At 40.6% G+C, this 18290-nt stretch overlaps 1 protein-coding gene across 1 annotated transcript in view; it reads left to right on the top strand.

Annotated features, from left to right (window-relative positions):
* Window positions 1-18290, top strand: part of asic4a (acid-sensing (proton-gated) ion channel family member 4a) — an 81459-nt gene that overhangs the window by 1008 nt on the left and 62161 nt on the right. The window lies entirely within an intron of this gene.

Genomic DNA, 18290 nt, shown 5'->3' with positions numbered 1-18290 from the left:
CATGACTTTAGCTCAGTCATTGAGCTGTTTCTCTTCTATCGTCTAAACTGCAACAGTGTTGCTCTCCAGCTGAGAGTTTCAGCCTTTTACCAGAATCTATTATGTCAAAAAACAAAGGCTCCTCCCAAACAAGAGAAAAAGAGAGCTCCCGCATGTGGTTGTATACTTTTCCAAGGCAAACTGTGCTTTTAAAGCTGCCTCAAACTCCAGCAGCTCAGAGTGCATGACAACAAAATTGTCATCGAAAATAGCAGTCTCTTTTTTTCCTCTGTGTTCCGTCTCTCCCTGTTGCTCTCGCTCTCTCCCTTTGTGACATTGCAGAGCAGCTGCCTCACTCTCGCTCTCTGAGCTCTTGTACCTTTCAGCAGGGAAGGAGTAATGCCTCTTCAGCGTTGTATTTCAATCTTGCTGCTGTTAGGATTAAATATTTAAAGACAGACATACATGGTTTTTGCATTAGCCAGATTGACTAAAAGGAATGAAACAATTTCCATGACTGTGTGTGTGTGTGTGTGTGTGTGTGTGTGTGAGAACCTTTTCTGGTATAAACACTGACCTTGTCAGGACCAGTAGTCCTCACGGAGACTGAAACCTGGTCTTAATGACAAAGAACCAATGTTTTTTTTTTCTGAACGGGTTAAGTTTAGGGCTACGATTTGAATTGTGGTTGGGTTAAGGTTAGGTAAGGCACTAACTGGTTAGGGTTCATTTCAGGAATAACGATTTGTTGATGCTGTCCAAATGAATAGAAATCAATGCAGTGTTCTAAGAAGAAATTACGTTTGTGTGTGTGTGTGTGTGTGACAGAGCGGGAGAGAGGGATCAGGTGAAAGAGAGTTTGTGCCTGTGTTCTGTGCACTATTTATTAAAGGCACTGTCCTTGCAGGAGATGGATTTCCCCATCCCTCCTGCAGGAAAAGGAATATGCAATTGCTTTTGTGATGATAAAGTGCAGGTGTCAAGTCTTAATAGGGTATGTTGAACATTGATATGCTCACCTTCCTGAGACCTAAAGATTCTGTCTTATCACATTGATGGCACTACATTACCTCCGTTGTGCCAAATTAGAGCAAAATTAATGACATTTCATTGCTTCTCGTTTAGTTTCTCTAACAGTGTGCTAAGGGTGGTTTGTTGTCTTCTTAAGCAGCCTCTCACATCAGGACATTAAATCACCTGTGACACGAGAATGGACACCCCCCCCCAAGGAATCTTTCTCACTTCCAGGAGAAGAAAATGCCACTCTCCTCAGGGAACCCAAAAAGTTTGACAAAATTCAGTCTGAAGCGACAACCTGACTCTGAAAGTCTCTAATATGCTTCTAGCACATTTGATAGCGATGTCGTCTGACACTTTTACACCCGGTCCCCACTGAATACATTAATTAGTGGACAATTCTGACATGAAGGAAATGTCTATCCCACGTCAGTTGATGAAACATCCGGTAGGTCTCTTTGGAAACGGGGTGACTTCATCACAGATTAAGATCCTGTTGAAAGTTCCCTAAGCTGCTGTTTTGGCTCTGTCGGCTGTGTGATCTACATTTTCTGGGGCTGTCAGATAGATTTGTTACAGGCTACTTGCTGCCTCCATGCATGACAAATCACTTACTCTGAGTCTGCTGATGGACTGCTGGGAGTGCACAGGGAGAAGGGGAGGAACCACTGGGAATTGTGGGATCAGGCAGGAGACCAAAATGTAAAAGTCACAGTGCTAATGAAACTTAGTCACACGCACCTCTGTGTGTGTTTGAGTAAGTGTGTTTTTGTGTTACTCCTTTGTACAAATCCACAAACGCACACATGTACAAAATTCTCCGGCGAGCATCAGTTATTTTTTTTCCCCCTCCTTCTTTATCGGCTGTGTTTTCTTTCCATTGATCATTCTGGGGGATGATGGATATAATTGCAATATTATAGACGTATAGATTTTCTGTAAACTGACCATGTTTCTGTGCTGTAGAGCCCAGACTTGCATTTTGTTGTGTTTACTCTTAATTTTTTGTTAATGTTTTTAATAAATCATCGCATCTGAACAGGAAACTTAGTCAAAACCAAGTTTCATAAATGTGTCCTTAACCGAAAAGAAATATTTACTGGAAAATTTTTCACTCACATTTTAATTTATTGGCTTATTCCGTCTCTGCATTCACTCACTGCACAAAAGACTGAAATAAATACCGTCTCGGGGCCAAAATTGTCTGGCTGCTCTAATTTATGACTGGAAAATAATACATACCACGTAGCAGTGAAATTTGTTTTCCTCTCTTCAGCATGGTGGACCAGCTAGATTTTTTTGACGTAGGTAATCAGGCCATTTTTTATAATTAAAGATTACATTATTGACCCGGATTAATCACTGGAGATAAAGCTGATTCAACAAGCCATGAATAAACAGATTAATATTTTCTTCCAGTCTAACTCTGAATAATTGTTCATCTATTGTGCGGCGCTGTCGCAGAGATGAGCATTGAGCCCTTTGGCTTTTTTTAAACACAGCTCTGAAATGGTTTGCTCTGACTCTCAGCTGTGTTTGCTGCTGCATTATCAGATTTTGCTCTCAGCAAGGACAGATCCCTTCTGCATATATTCATGGAGATAGCTGAACAGCTATAGGGTAGCATGTCAGGTGATCTATAAAAACATGGGTTAACTGGGACAACACAATGAGCTCTCCGCCTGCAATCTGACATTGTCCTGACTGAAGTCCCTGTTTCTGTGTTTTATAGGTAATTGAATGTTTTATAGTAAAAGCTACGGATGATGTTGACCCAGCTCCCATATCCCGTCATTCATGTAGCATACAACCTCAAACTGCAAATCAATACTGTGAAGAAATGGCACAAAAGAGGCATTATTTTTGAGATCCTCTCAATAAATGCACTGCCCTTGTGTGGTTCATAGAGGTAAAAATAGTTTGCGAGCAAATTAAAAACTGGGGAGATTACAGAGATATGAGTCACCAACCATCATGTCTGATACAATTTCAAGCTTTAGTTCTAAAAGGAAATAATTTTCCCATTTGGCTGGTGTGTTGGCAAATGCAAAAGGATACAAGTTACAAGGCTGTACCATTGGTAGAGCCCAAAGAAATCCATTTAAATTTTTCCAAATTGAATTAAATTTTTTCTTAAATAATTTTTTTTTGAATTTTTCCGAAGTTTTATATTTTTCACTTATTTTACCGGTAAATTGTGTTTTACTCGATAACAACCCATTTGATTGAATCAGGTGTGTTGGAGCAAGGCTACGCTAATGTTCAGGCTGTGCTTTTGCAGGATTTTCCGAGAAGCGGCTGTAGCTTCTTTAGCTTCTTTTAGAAGATTGTCTGCCTCGGCGCACATAGCCGCAATGTCCTACACAAATTCTCGTCTTGAATTTGCTGTCATGCTTGCAGCTGTAATTGTGCTTTGTAGAGGCGTGCTTTTGTTAGCATGCTGTTCTTCCTTGTCCAGGTTCAGACGACTGTGTGCGCACCGGCATAATTTACGGAAGAACATATCACCTGACTCTGCTCTAATTTTTGGAGTTAGTAGAATTTTGTAACTTTTTAGACGGCGTGTTTGTCTCTGATGGCTGCTTAGACATTGTTGTGAAGGAAAGCTCTGCTGGTCCCCTCTGTCTCGACAAAATGTTCTGACCTCTCAGAAAAACCAAAATGTCAGACAAATCATGAGAGTCTGCAACAGTTTATTTCATTTTAATTGCTCTATTCTGCGATTCCGTCCGTGTTTTTTGCATCATGAACATAACAGTCTGCCTCTTTCTTGAGCCTGGTGTGTTGTGTAAGATGTGGTTTTCAATCCGATGACTAGGAGAGTGACATCCATTTCTACGGTGAGTCCAAAGCCTGTACACCCCTTAACAGCACACACACACACACACACACACACACACACACACACACACTGCACCCAGCCATCCACCTTCCCCCTGGTGGAGAGCGTGGAGTGTGGGAGCGTGAAAGTGACTGGCGATCTGGGCCGACTCTGTCTCCACCAGCCTGTCAATTACCCGTCTACAGTTCCACTGCTGTGGGTGTCCCTGCAGCTTAGCATGCTGTCTGATATCTGATCTACACACCTAACCCTGAGGAGTCCAGTGCCAAGCATTATTACATCCCTCCACACTCACACACACAAAATCCATAAACAATCAAATATATTTCCCTTTTCCCCTCTTTATTTCTTCTTGTAAATTTTAAAGGAAAAATTCGAACACTGATCCCATGTCCTGTCTACACAAGAAAAGGCTAAAAGACGTCCTCAGCTTTCACATCCCACTTCAGTCCCAATCCAGCTCTCCCCAGCTTCTCCTCTTCCACCTCCAGCATATCAGAGGAAGATGAATTACAGCGCAGTTGGTCGGCTGCTCCTCCTGATATGCATCACCACTGTCTAATCAGATGAAACCCACCTGTGACCACTGACTGGATAACACCAATATGCAAACAGTTTATATCTGGGAAGATTTACTTTTTCCATCACCGCCTGAGCCGGTTTTTAAACCTCTCAATGTGCCACGGATTGGGGCGCTCGGTTAGATGAGGAGAATCTGTGGCTGAGGCTTGGCTTTCATGTCAGCGATGAAGGCTTCCGATGTTGCGGTACCGCCAATGTCCCTCCTCTAACCCCTGGGAGTCTTTTACTCACACCGACATTTGTCTCTTTCTGACAAGTCATACACCAAGCTGTTGGTAGTGTTAATGTGGCTACACACACACACACACACACACACAATTGTGTATATAGAGTGTGTATAGTGTAGATGGAATGCTTCCCCATACAAACACACACAGGTTTCGTGACAGATTGAGAGAGCTGCCTTGCAAGATTGATCATGACTCCTGACTGGGTGCCCCTCCCTCTCAGAAGGATCAATACATCCTTCAGTCAGATTGCTTCCCTGCCCTTCCTACTCCAAGTCTGGTGTGACTAATTATCCTGTGCCTGTGTTTTGTGCCCAGTCTCGGCTGCATTTGTTAATGCTGCCAGAGTAAGTGAAGAATGTGATCTTTAGAACAAGATATCTGTTTGTTTTAGCTTATATCCAGCACAAATCAATCAATAATCACTGTCTACCTTTTCACCGAAAGGGCGCCGAAATTATCGAGCCATATGAGATGACTCACAGCCTCGACGGCATGGGGACGGGGAGGAATGAGGGTTTTGATAGAGTGAAGTACATTTTTAAAGTCGGATGATCTGAAGTCAAAATAGAGGTTTTTCATTTGGAGGTGATCAATGTTTTGTAATGTGAGAAAGTTATGAGTTCCCCTGAAGCAGCTCAGTCTGAATTAGTATCTACCCAATAAATGGCGATGGTGAATGAATGAAAAATGCACCACTTGGAGGTTTTAAAAAGTCAACATTGAATTAGTTATTTTAAATAAAAAACATGCTGCATGATTGTGGGGATAATGGCCTGTTTCACCAAGGTGTTTTTGCCCTGCTAGAGTTCTATAAATTGTCATTTCAATGTTTCAATTGCATCTATTTTGCTTTGGTAAGCCATACCAAGTTAAAGGCCACTGCTAGGGCTGGGTATTGATTAAATATGGTTTCAATATCAACACCTGGAAAAAAAATCGGACAACATGCCAAGTCCAATTACATATGTGGAGGAGAAATTAGATTTATTGGGCGTATACGTGTGACTCCGCCTCCATTGGTGGCGCTGTATCTCTCTATTGGCTAATGTGTATTGAATAGGTTTCCTGTTGACCTTTACGTCACAGAAAAACAAACGAAGAGAATGGCAAAGATGCACAGTGAGATGGATCGTGCTGTGGTTCTGTATGTTTTGTACCTGGTATAAATCAGTCCAAACGTGGGTCTTCTCCATAGCTTTTGCTTTCACTCTCGCGCTCCCTGATGCCATCTTGTTGTTTGTTCTTTTCCGGCAAATTTACTGCAGTTTATACGTCTTCTCCTTCTACTTCCGGGTCAAAGACCAGGGAGGAAGTGTTGGTGCATGTGCAGGATACCACGTCCAACTCCCGTCTGACTAAGCATATACATGCAGGAGTAATCGGACTATGAATAACATTATTTGTGTGAAGTGTCCACAGTACTGTAGCCTTGCCCAGGACTGGTTCTACAAAGGACTCGCTGAACTGTTGATGTTGAAAAAAGAAAAGAAAAAAGGACTTTGAAGAAAAAAGCACAATCAACATTACAATTATGTCTTCGCTTCACTCACAAAATGATCAAAGTAGAGTTGACTCACACTTAATGTTGGTGTGACTCCTGCATCTCCATCATTATAAGGCTTTCTTCTTAAGAGTGCACTGTGATAAAGAAAAGCATTCGCTGTGCAGATAACTGTGATTATAAAAGCTTTGGCCTTCTAGTAGCTTCCATGCGAGCTTTTTATTTTGTCATGTTCCCCAGTCTCTGAATACATTAGTGGAATTCCTCTGAAAAATTAACCAAGCTTGGTTTTAGACCACCTCCACATAATGGGTTTGTGCCTCTTCATTCCTCATGCTCCTGAGGTTTAATTACTTTGCGAGAGATAGCACGTGCAGGGATGGATAAAAAAAAAAATGGAGACAACCTACTGTGAATTTGGTTATATACAGCAGTGTAGAAATGATCCAATTAGGAACTAAAATAAATGAATACAAATTCAAATAAAAAGGTGATGCTTATGCAATAGACTCCAAAGAAAAGTCCTTCTATTTGTATTTTACTTTCATGAAATATCAATGTCCATCTGCACAGAAGTAGCTCACAGAAGGAGTGCAGACTTGAGATCATGGACTTGAGCCACAAAACTAGAAGTTTCAAATCAGAGAGCAATGTGTGGGATGATTCTGAGAGAACCAGAGAACTTAACTCACTTTAATCACTTACTTCAAATTCTTCTTAGTGAAAACCTGAGAAGAATCTCAGAATACACCCCCGACTATCACAACAAATATGTGGTCAAGGACGTTAAGGACAGAAATGTAACATAGATAGCCAGCATCACCAGAGTTAACATGGAAACGCAGTTATCTATAGTAAAATGTCACTCTTCAAAAAAGCTCATGCAGACAAGATCATGGGAGAGAGACGAGCAGCAGTAGAGAATCTATATAATCAGGGTTGTCTGCCAGTTCATTTAAAATGAGGCAAGCTTGAGCCAAAATGGAGGCAAAACTTAAAGTAAAATGTTGTATTTCTGGATAAAATAAGCCAAAGAAAAGATGCTGCTCAAAAGACTCAGATGGAGACCGGTTGAATCACGTCTGTGGATATTTCTGTGCCTGCAGCTATATTGCAAATACACCTCACAATGTATTGTTCCATGTTCCCCCTTGTATGTCTGATGTTTTAGATAGATTTGAAATGTACAAATCATGGCCAGTGCAACTTGAAGGAAAATGTCAGTTAGCTACAATTCAGCCGATGGGAAATAGCACAGAGTACAAACAAATGTCATCGTGAATATTTACCCCAGGCACAGTCTGAACATGAGGGTCTCATCTGACTGCTTGGCTGGACACTTGGCCTTTATTCTGAATTATGTCTTTTCACACACTTGGCGGTGTCCCTTGCTGCTTTTTGTTTTGAGTTTGTAACCATACACATCACACATAATATTGTCTGTACCTACATGTATTTTCCATGCTTTTTCTGTCTCTTTTTCTCTCTTTGGACACAGTACTATAGGCTTATGCAAACATGGTTTGAACTATAGTACATACGCACCAAGGTGTGATGACAGGTGTGATATTTTGTCCAACTCCGTATCACTGTGTGAAATAAGCCCCCCCCCCGAACAAGCCTTCCTCATGATGATGTTTGGCATACCCTGCAGCTTTCTCTTGGGAGACGCACGTAACGATTTGTCAAATGGCTTTGACGTTAGGTCAGCAGCAAATGTGCCAAATACTATTTTTTGTCCTCCAGCATAATGTTGGTACCGACTGAAAATCCCTGACATTCTATATTACTTAATAATGTACACCATGCTTGTGGAACAATACCCTATGATAGGAAATGCTAAATAATTCAAGCTAATGCCTTCCTAATGTCAGTAGCTCCTACTGGCCATCTTTGAGGCCATTTGTTGTGGAGAGACTTGGTTATGTCTTTATACTGTGTTGTAAAGCCTACAGGAATCACTGGTGGATTAAAAAATGTACATCAAAATTGGATTTAGAACTTTGCTGTTCAGTAGCTACTGCACTGTTTCCTTGGTTTCATAATATATGACCAACAGAATGAAAAATAAGTTACCCTGGTCATTCATTTCGGTCACTCAGTCGAATGTAGTTGTTATAACACTGAATTGATTTTGATTATGATCAATGGACAAGGCAACAGATCTGTGTTTGTGGTCTAAATACCATTTAACAAGATAAATGCAGGCACTGCTGTTGATATCATACAAACATCGCTCCCCTTTCTAAGTCAACTCTCTGTTCCGTCTGTGTTCCCCACATATGGTAATGGCAAACTGTTGGTTAGTCACATCTGACTATGTTGTGATACAGACTGGCAACAGTGTTGACAGCACTGCTCTGCATCTGTTTGAGCTGACATTAGCTTTACAGGCTGACAGCAGAGGCTGCCTCACAGCTCTGTGTTGTGAAGGTCCCCATTCAAAGCTTGTGCTATGATGAAATGGAGATAAACCAGCACATTTCAACTTCTCTGCTTGTTCTGCCATGTGCACCCGACAACATCAATTTTAGATCAGTAGCTTAGCTGCAAGCTACTGATATAAACGTGGTGTCACTTATAGTTTTGTTGGTGTCTCTGCAATGTTTTGAACTGCAAAAAACAAACAAAAAAACATCCCCCTTTGTTTCTTTGACAGGGCCAATATTTAGACTTATTGTTTATACTACAGACACCGTTAAGGGATTTATAAAACCCATCATGTTATTTCATAGATATGGAATCAATCAATCATTCAAATCTAGTGCAACCGTGAAATTTACATTTTCCCCATTTTACACCTTTTTTTTTTTGCTCCGTCTCAGACACGTGTTTGTGTCTTGTTTTGGAAACATGTGGACAGTAAATCTTGTGTTGGCAGCTTTGTCGCCAGGCTCTGTCCATGCTGACAAAACACTTGACCTTCAGGTGCAGTGAAATGTCAACTGATTTAGCACACCCCCAGCATGAATTGCCGCCACCTATTTTGTCATCCAAGCATTTCATTTTGGTCAGGAAGTGTCAGAGCAAAATGCGTTACATAAACACAAGCAGTGTATATGTAAAGGAAAAGAGTCACATGCATCAGGATTTGATCTCATTAGATCTCATTAAAGCGCTTGCCTCAGTGTAACACTAAACCTATTACATGGTCTTCGTTTTTGCTGATTAAATAAATGTGAAACATCTCTTCCTCTGCATCACTGAGATACTAGAATACAAATCTGTGAAGTGGAATCCATGCTATCCAAAATCACATAAAGGAGGATCATGATGCACTGAGGTCCTGAAACATTTAAGATTATATGGTGGATTGTATAGCACAATGTTTAATTTATATTTAGAAAACACTCTGCAGTCTCTGTTCATCCTGTGACCCTTTTTATTCCTAATTTATGCTTCTCTCTGTATGCACAGTGGTTTTTATGTCCAGTGTAACATCTGTCAAGCTGTATTTACCTACGTTCTGTATGTCCCCTCCACACATGATCACCAAGTCACTGTTAGGCGTGTTTGTTTAAACAAGCGTAAACTGTGGTCATGCTCCCCAATGGTGTTGTCAGGATTAATTCTGTGTTTTTCTAATGCATGCTAATGAGAAGGTTGTGTGCATTTGATTGTCAATAACGTGAAATACGGGCCAGCTCCCTAAATGCTGGCTCCGTTCAATAACCTATTAAAGTTGAATCACAGATAACTTGGCGCGCATCAGGAAAGCAATCTGAAATTTGTGCTGACATTGATCCAGAAGGAAGGAGACCTATTGCTCCGATTAACACTGTTGCCCCAGGAGAGGAGTACCTTGGCCATTAATAGTCCACTGTCCTAGATTTTACTTAGACCATATAAAATACTTTTATTTATGAGGCACATAGGGGCAAAACATCACGGACATGGTAGAATAGTACCAACTTTTATTTTTTATTTTTTATCTGTCTCTGAAGGTTGTGTTGTTGATCACAGTGAGTTTCATGTCCAGATTATACTCTCGGACACATTGTTTCAATCTGTTTATGTATAGTATACTATGCTGCAGTGATTACTCAGGTGTACATAGATAAACAGAAACAAAATCGCACTAGGGCTGTCACTCTTCCAAAAAATGTACTTTGAACAAATATTACTAATACATCCTTCGAATACATTCAGATATTCCCCGCTCCCCTGCCCAGCAAACACAAACGTGATGACATTATTTATTGTTACACTTCCTGTTGGTCACGCAAGGTTGATCAGTCATTGGACTACCCCACTCTGACACATATTCTGCCGCTTCACTCGGGTGGAGCTAACCACTCAGATAACAATTGTGTCCGTAGATTTGTTCCTTACCCCCTTATCTTTGGTGAGGAACCCGAAATACTCCACTTTTCAGATGCTGTCGTGACTGTCCGCAAACATACAATAGGTTTAGAAGTTAACCCCAGTTGTGTTATCTCTGAATTTCTTTTCTGATGAATCAAAGTGGATCTTATTTGGCCAAGCTGCGTTCTATCTGAATTTTGGTTCAAAACGTCATGTGCCCTTATGAGCAATCAAATTTTCCATCCATCACCATGTCAGGGAGATTTGTTATTGTGGTCACAGTGATGATGAAATCTTGACAATTGATGTTATAAATGTCAGTGTAGTGTGAAGTATTATTCTCAGGTTTGGGCCTTATGTATCTGTCATATCTGTATGTTGATAAACATGTATGAAAAGCCTCATGCAGGCGCATCGTTTTTCTTAAGGTTGGGTAATCTCGGTCTTTGCTCATCGCTCTTTGAAGATGTATGTATGTACCCTCAGGTTATACTCCATTTTGCCACGCCGTGTGTGCTAGGTGAATGGTATTTTCTTACTCTTCTCCCTTTGAGTGAACTCTCATGACAATTATAGTTCTTTGTTGTTTGAAGATGCGGCGTCTGAGGTGCCCTTAACAGCAGAATGATCATTTGAAGTTATAGGGCTTGGAATCCTCGTCACTTTTGGTGTCATCTTAGAACCAGCATGGGTATCTTGACACATTTTAAACAGTGCACGGGAACATCTGTAAAATGCCACACACCCTCTCGAAATGTGCCAGTTATTTGAATACCAGATGTCAGCGTGCTGCTGCGGTTTAATGCTAACTCATAGGAGGCTGCTATAATTAGACATGCTCAAAATGTGATGTGAAAAGCATATTAGTTGCATCATGACTGGAAAAGACAAATAACTCATCCATTAGGCAACCCCCGAGGAACTCAGAGAGAGAAAATGACGGATCTTTTCAAAATTGCGGTCTCATCCATTTAATTATAAACACTTTGATAAGGGCATCTCCTCGGAATAAATATGACCAGTAATGAGGTATGGCATTGCTGTTTATCTGTGTCCTTGACATTCACTTTGAGAATAAAGAAAGGAGGGTAATGGCATCCTTCTAAACAGATCCTGAAAGTCTATGGGAAGGGATAAATGTCAGTGAGCTTCACTCAAAAATTACAGTTTTCCCTCCTCCCTGACCTTCACTATATGTACTCTCAAGAGAATTAACAAGATATTAATATGAACTGCTTTGTATACTACACTGAAAGTGATCCCCAGAGACGGCCTTAATATGTCGTCCATAAAAGCATGCCCTTAAACTGCCAATTAATTAGTTTGTTTAGGTAACGATAAATAAATAATAAGCATGAAACGGAGAGGCTTCTGGTACAGTGAAACAAATGGATATATTTGCATCCTCCAACATAAGCTGAATAACCTCAAGACTACAGCCCAGGCCACTTAAATCCATTGTGTATTTGAATATCACTGTAATCTAATTGGTGTCATCATACCGTTCTTGGCAAGAGCTTCGCCTAAGGATACCATTTGGCTGCTCCAGTGGAAGTGTACTGTGAACAGATCAATAGATGTAGTGGGCATGATTATGTTACGGTTATACACTGGAGAGAGCCTTGTAAAGCCTGGAGAAAGGTGATTTGAAGAGACATACCACACCTCTTGGCACAGTTCCTTCGGTTGAAAAAGCTCAGTGGGAAACTGAGTGGTCACTGAGATTGGCTGCAGCCCCGGTTTTCAGGACCAGCTGGCTTGGGAGTAGAATTAGAGACTCCCCCCTTGTTTCCACCTGGCGTATGCTGCTCAAGTGTCCTAAATCAAGCCGTTATTTGCGTGATTTACTTGCTTTCTAACTCGGCTGCAGTCAAATCCTGACCTCTATAACTTGAAATCTTTATATCTAAAGAATTACACTTATTTAATCAATGTATCCCAGGCAATTGGTGTGAGATTAGTCTTACCAGTAGGAGAACAAGAGCAGTAACAACACAAATTATAGTCTTACAATTTGCTGTTAAATATGAACACAACAACAGCTGTTATATTGGTAATTCAAATGCCTCTGAATAATTGAATTTATCACTTGTGAAATACACTTTTGAATTGGAAAATAAATCAGAGCTGATCTTAATGGGCTTATGATGATATTCTGAAGAGGTCACCTTTAACCGGGCCCTCCCCTGTCACAGGTTATGCAAGTCTTTGGCCTGATCTCCTCAGACATTGCCTGTGTACAGAGTAGATGCCACTGAATAAATAAAAGCCTCACCCTTACACATGCCAGCGTAAGACGCCAGGATTAGCATCTCATTAGACAGTTCTTGCACTGGTGGTTTGTGGATAAAAGAGCGTGAAATGGAGCAAAAGAGGGACTGTGTTAGGTCCTTTTCCTGAGTGGAAGAGATTTAAGCTGGTGGATACTTTGAGCTTGTTATGAGGCATGATCACCTGCTCTGTTACACAAACTGCATCATTATCGAACACTGTGGCAGAGATGCTAGTTGGGGGGTACAAACAAATTCAGAGGAGCAAATTTTCACCCTTCACTTTTTGTGTAAGATAATTGCAAAAAATCATGTGCTCCCAGGAACTAAGCGTGAACCAGAGAATATTTGTACTGTAAAACTTGGTGACAGTCTGCTTCTGAGATAAATTGGCCTCAGTTAAAGTGTCTCCAGCTGGTGGCCAGTCTGTGTTCTCTGCGCAATGAACATGCAATTTCCCCTTGATTGTGCTCCCCATGGATAAGTAAACACATCCAAAGACGGGAGCCCAAAAAACAGTGGTAACCAGAGCACTCAGAGATCACAGGCATCCACCAAGGCTTACGTTTTGATCTATTGGATCCAAAAGACTTCCTGGATCTGTGTAGAACTTTACCTGCTCATAGCTACTACCATCTTACACAGACGCAACAAAATTCATCCTCATCTGTTAAAGATGTCGCTGAGATACACGCATCTCAAGTTGTTGAATAGGACTTCCCATATTAAATTTTAATTGCCCCCAAATCCATAATCTGGATCTGGATGTGTCTGATCCTGCACATGCATACCAAGTTTTACTTAAATCTGTTAAAGAGATTTTTGGAACCACTTTGCCCATTTTAAGAGATGAGATTTCTCAATTACTTGATATTTTTTTCTGTAGATTGTGTAAATTACCTAAATTTATCGTGAACATTCTTGGGTGATCACCTACCCATCACAAAACGTCTGATTGATCTGTTAAAAACTGTCGACAGCCAACAGCAGGTTAAAAACTGCAGGAGACATTTACATATAAACCCGCAGATGAAAACATACTATAATCTCCATGGCGGACATAATCTGCCTGAAGAGGCAAACTCCAATGTTAACTAAAGCGTCTGTCACACTAAAAATTAGTGGCTATATCCGGGATTTGTAAACCTGGGTGAAGCTGTCACCTGTAACTGCAACACTTTGGACACATATGAAAAAAACTAGTAAATAAAAGGGGTTTATGAGAATTGGTAATGGGTTATTGCAGACATGCTAAAGATTTTAGATGCTCAGGTTGTCAGTGGGCAGTAGGCTGGAGTCTTATTTTTCAGATAAGATTCCAAAATACAAAGCAAAAACAAGATGTACTGTACCTGAATGATATGATTAAATATGGATTGTCTGGAAAGCCTATACTATCCAACATCACTACCTCATTTGTGGCACACAAACAGCACTTTGTAACAGTGAGCGTCTGGCTTCATGCACAACACTTGAATGCTACAGGGTTTCAAAAGAAGGTTAATGTTGGTATGTTAATACCATCCTCAGGTGTGTTGTGCGAGATTGTGGTTATTCCCAACTGAATTGGGAAACATGGTTTTCCATATCTAAGGTGAAGGGATATCCGTGCGGAGGCTGCAGTCAGTGTTGTGTTTTTTTTTATCTTTAGCTGGTTATACTGTACCATAATCTCGTCTCAACTGTTGAGGACATTTCGTCATTGGTGTGAGACACCATCGTAAAAATCTCCACGTCACTGTGAGTGGTGCAAGAAGTCGCGCTGTGAATTTTACTGAACTTAAAATGTCTCGCCTTGCGTTGTCATCATGACATGTAGGCAATGTCTGAAATTAACTTTTTAGTTCACTGCCAAGGGCTGTAAACCAAGATTATACCTGCCAAGAATACCAGCCCTTATCAGCCAAAAAACTTTTTTTTTTCCAGAGGAGTATATTACCCTACACACTCGAAGGTTTTTGGAATAGAATTAGGTTCTACTTTTGCATGAGTTTTAATACGCTGTCTCTTAGCCTCTTCATTTGTTTACATACATCTTTTGCTGTAATCTTTTAATGTGTCCGATCTGATATGTACAGTAATCACTGTGAAGTCAGGAGATAACGTTTATCTAGTCATATTCCCAGATTATTGCACTTGATGATTACTGAACCGTTAGCTGCCAGTTGTTTCAAAAATGTTTTATTTCACTGCAAGAATAACCCCCACCCATTTACCTGAAAAGGTAAAAAAGGTTTCTATTCAGACACATACACACCAGTTTATTAAAGGTTTTTTTTTTTTTTTTTGTTGCAAATATGATCGAGAAAAACAGAAAAACATCCATCTGAAGCAGCAGTTCACTATGTACACAGTTCTGCATGTTGAGAAAAAGTATATGCAGTGTTATTTAAACAACAAATAAAAAAAACAACTTTCTAACCAAAAGCTTTGATTAAATGGACACAAGTAATCGTAATAAAACGTGCCAGTCCGAAAACTCTGATCTGATACAGCCCAGAAACAAATTTCATTTCGAATGAGAGGACTGGTATATGGCGATCGTCATTCGGATCATATAAACAGCCAATCCAATCGTGGCTTCCAGGTTTAGGGTCTGATCCACGTCAACATGATGTGTTTCTGTTTTTTTACTGCAGTATTTCCATTCCAAAAAAGTCACAGACGTGGAAGAGAAGGAAAATGAGATGGATGGGTGACAGTGAGGGGATGAGCAGACACATGCTGTGTTTGTTTACTACAGAAGCCGAAGTGAAGTTTCTTCGTCTTCTTCTGTTTCTACTTCCAGAGAATTAGAAAAACACTGTGCATGTCAAAATAGTCCTTTCTGACTGAAGGACTGATGGATGTGCACACACACACACCACATTTTTGTTTTTGCGTCCCCGTAAAATACTGATTTGTAAATTCCATTTGTAACAGATCGGAATGAAGACATTTTGTGCATGTAAACATAGCTTTTGATTTGAAGAGAGAAATCAAAGGGAAGCTGGAGAGAAGAGCTTTTCCTGAACTTTTTGTTTTCGTACAAAAGCAAACCAAAACATGCATCAAACTGCATCACCAGTTCTGCCTCCAGTAAAAGAGGCACCAGCTGTGACATATCTCCATTGCTGTGCTTGAATCATGTCCTTTCAGGGGTCAGAGTGACATGCTAGAAATCAAGTGAGTCACATGGACTGACGGGTAAGTCCTTCATTGGATGGATTTGGCAGCTTGTCATCTTGCATCATCAGCACCTGAAGGGGGAAATCAAAACAGGGTTTATTTTGGTGAGTGACAGCAATTCTGCACTCCATGCTTTCATTTTCATTTCTGTAGTGGTCACCACTGAGTTCACAAAAGAGTGGTTGGACATCACTGTTGTTATAGAATGCTGCAATTGGGTTCATGCATCAGTAATAATAACAAAACATGTAGAGTTCACAATACAACAGTTAATAAATCTAAAATTGCACACTAATCATTTTTGTAATAACCAGGACTGCAAATCAGAATGACAAACAACTTTATATTTGGCAAACTATGACAAAAATAACCCCAAATGAGTCACCTGAAGCTGTTTACACGAGGAGCTTTGTTTATTTTTCAGTAAATTATTTGCTGACAGATTACATGGCACGTGTAAGTCGAAGCTCGAATTTAACAACCTAAGTAAATCCTCAGCTAAAATATTGTATCGGGTTTTTTTGTTTTTTTTTCCCTGGAATCCACCACTGAAACAGGCTCCCCATGCTGGAAAGTTAAAATCATTTGATCACCAACCTCACAGACATCCACAGCAGTGATTTACACCCTGTATTTTATTTTATATTTTATCCAGCCGCTCATCTATCTCAGCCTGGCACACGGAGCCCAGATTTTGTGCTCCTGTATTTATTCTTTCCGATTACAACAGGTTCAGCAGCCTGTCCGCCGCCCACCATTCAGCTGAAACCTTTTGTGAGGCCTGTGGGACGTGGCACAGCACCAATGATCCTGAGATGTTGCTGCAGGTTTAATCCCCACACTGTGAGAAATGAGGTGCTCCTGCTCTCCCTCCTGCCCCTGCAACTTTGATCAAGCCCTAATGTGATCAGACAGTGACCCTGACATGACTGGCCCAAGAACTTGTAAAAGATGCTGGGGGGGTGGGGTTGGAGGCTCTGATCTGACCAGTAAACCAAGAGAAGAAAGAAATTATTCTGAAGGTTTCTCCTCTGCCTTGTGGGTAATAAAGGTTTCATGTATTCATTTTACCCAGGCAAAAATTGCGATCTATAATGACCTGACATTTCTTTTTTTTTTCTTTTCTTTTTTTTAAACTAGCCAAGACGCCCATGATTTGAATGTTAACCAGGGTTCTACTTGGTGTAAGGTGCAGTCTATGGGGATGAAGCTTCTTTTGAATTCTGCAGGTACTAAGCTCCTCTCAGTTCAGTCTTCATGGTATATTTATGCTAATGTCCGACTGCCTGTGTTACAGAACAAAAATGATTGTGTACTCCTGCTGTCATCGCAGTGCATATGTGGAAATAACGGTCGCATGAGACCAGACCTGCACTGTACCCCCCTCACACATACCCATTGTTCAGAATCGCGCACTGAGCAGTAAACAGGCTCAGTACGTGACTGCTCCCATATGTGCTTCACCGTGTTCTTGCCGTCAACTCGCTGATGATGTGTGGGGTGAAACGCGGTGCCTTAACTTCAGAGGCCAAACGTGTCAAATCTCGATATATTAACTTCACTCTAATGGACTTAATCAGGCGTTGTGCAGAGAGTCATGGAGATTAGAGTGAGAGGGAGTGGATGTTTGATTATTTTTGCCTTCTGTTGTTCGGTTCCCCACACTTTGCAAGGAATTGCTCTAGGATACTTAAAATGCCTTTTGGAATCTGTTGAATGTGGCTTTATACTTCATTTTCCCACAATCTGGCTGCTGATACAGAAGCCGACCACAGGCTCGTAATCCCCACTTGTAATAATGCAACAGTGATTTAAGACTTTGTTTTCTCTGCACAGTGCTGCAAGATTTCCCAAACAATAGACGTATAATGGGAATATGCTCCGGAACATTTTCAAATGCCAAATTCCATGACACAGATTTAGAGATGCATATTTTACATTATCATTTTAATTATGTCAGTCAAATACAAGCTTGAAGATCCACCTACATTTTGTGTATTCCTTACTTGCTTTGGCAACCAGAAAGGGACAATGTCAAAGCAAGCAACTGAATGTGAAAGATGTCCTGTACAATTGGCAGCAAGATAGGAAAAGATGCTGTACCACAAGGGATCCATTGCCATTAGTGTAGAATGAGGGAGCTGGTGTTGAATGGAAATGGGCTGATTTACAGACACAGTGGCACTTTGGATCAAGAAAAATGTGTCGACTCACTCACAGTGTTTATTTCATCCACTGTTTTCTCCAAGTGTCAAGAAAGTAAGCAGGTGCAAAATATTGTTTTTGCAGACATTTCAAATAAGAAATGTGTTTTAAACAAAGCCACATATTGTTAAAACCATTATTATTATTTAACCATAATAAGCCATAATTATTATTAGCCAATTTAACCACTG

Source organism: Solea solea, chromosome 2, assembly GCF_958295425.1.
Source record: "Solea solea chromosome 2, fSolSol10.1, whole genome shotgun sequence".
Taxonomy (NCBI): Eukaryota; Metazoa; Chordata; class Actinopteri; order Pleuronectiformes; family Soleidae; genus Solea; species Solea solea.
This window is presented reverse-complemented; position numbering and strand designations above follow the sequence as displayed.